The following is a 1,848-nucleotide window of genomic DNA, read 5'->3' on the forward strand; positions in this document are numbered from 1 at the left end:
AGCTTACTTTCGAATTAAACCTCTTTAACTTCTGTATATTGGCATTAATACAAACTTGACCCTGTGATGCTTCAGAGGTCACGTGACGTCACACCCAGTTGTTTTATCTCGTTAGCGAAGTCGCTTGGACATTTTAAACAAGAGTACCAAACCATCTGGGCTTCCTTTAGAATAAAGCTTGTTTGAACTCAATATGACCTTAACTCTGTGATGCTTCAGAGGTTATGTGACGTCACATCTGGTTCGTTTGTCAAGTTATATTTTGAACTCGAGTCCCAAACCTTCTGAGCTTCCGAAAGAAACGTGTGCCACTTTTGTTGAAACTTCCGCAGTGATTATTAGAACAGTTTCATTGGAAAAGATTTATCTGGGCATAGCCATCCCTAACTTTTAAATAATGGTTTAGAGGGAAGTCAATAGTGTCCACAACCGCTCTTGAGATTTGACTGCCACTCTTATAGCGCACCCATGTGCCTAAAAGTGTAGAGTGCGTTTTTGAGGCAACGGGATGCGAACCGTGAATCCTGAGATTAACAGTCCTAGCACGTTAACAACGTGGTGGTGGTGGGGGGGGGGATTTATCCTCCCTTCCAAAAATAAATGTCAGGAAATATAAAGAAACTTTGAAATAGACACATTAAAACTGGGATATTCTAAGTGACATTTAATTAATTTTTTTTTTACTTCGACTTGAGGTAAATATACTGATATTAGAACAACTGGTTTTGTTTTGTTCAGCCGTTGTAATATTCTCTTCTCATTTCAGTGCATATCGTTAATTATTACAACATTATAACCTTAATTTATATTTTGGAAAGTTAACATCTTTTCTTTCTCTTCGTACTAGACCTGGTGTTTAGGGCAATCTGGAGGTCGCGGGAACGAAACCTGTCACCGAACATGCTGGCCCTTTCATCCATGGGGGGACGAAAAAGCATTTTTATTTTGGAAAACGAACATTTTATGGTTCTAGTTATACCTACGCCTGGTGTTTAGGGCAAGCTTTGTGTCGCGGGGCTGAAACATGCTCGCCCCTTCAGCCGTGGGGACATTATAATGTGACGATCAACCCCACTATTCCTTGGCAAAGAGAACTCCAAGAGTTGGCGGTGGTTGGTGTTGACTAGCTGAATTACATTTAGTGTATAACAATCAAAATTAGGGACGAATAGCGCAGATAGCCCTTGAGTAGCTTTGGACGAAACTCAACAAACACAGAATTTATAGCTTAGAACGGATATTAGCTAACATTTCAAAATCCATAAGCCTTAAAGTATACGATTTTGAGTCGTTTCCCGGCGAATTGTGACCAAATATTCAGAACTCAATCTGTCTTAAAACGCTCTTATCTTACAGCTGGCGCTGCCAGATCGTACTAATCCATTCTACGTTTATTACCCTAGTTTTTAATTTTCCGTATCCGTACCTCGCGCGTTGTTAGGTTACGTGAAACTTCGAGTGAAATAAGTTATCTTATTATCGTGAAATTTTATACCCAGATCTATAATAGCCTTCAATTTCCGGCGAAACCGTGCATACAGAAGGCTTCAAATTCAGAACTGTGGACGAGTATACACGTAACGCAAGCGCCCGGGTAACGCGCTTGTTTCCACCAACTGATCTTGCGCGTCGAACGAACCTGATGGCGTTTTTCGGAAGACAGCCGATTGTGAAGTATTATGCTCGTATTTACTGGAATTAGGGATAAGTACAGCAAAACAAGATCTCCAGATGTAGCCTATTAGACCAAGCTATTACCGTTTGTCTCTGTACTATGGTAAAAACCTTCTCTAAAATGAAGTTTTATTTTATTTAAATTTCACTCAACACCAACTAACACAAATCTAT

Source organism: Limulus polyphemus, unplaced genomic scaffold (genome assembly GCF_000517525.1).
Source record: "Limulus polyphemus unplaced genomic scaffold, Limulus_polyphemus-2.1.2 Scaffold10037, whole genome shotgun sequence".
Classification (NCBI taxonomy): domain Eukaryota; kingdom Metazoa; phylum Arthropoda; class Merostomata; order Xiphosura; family Limulidae; genus Limulus; species Limulus polyphemus.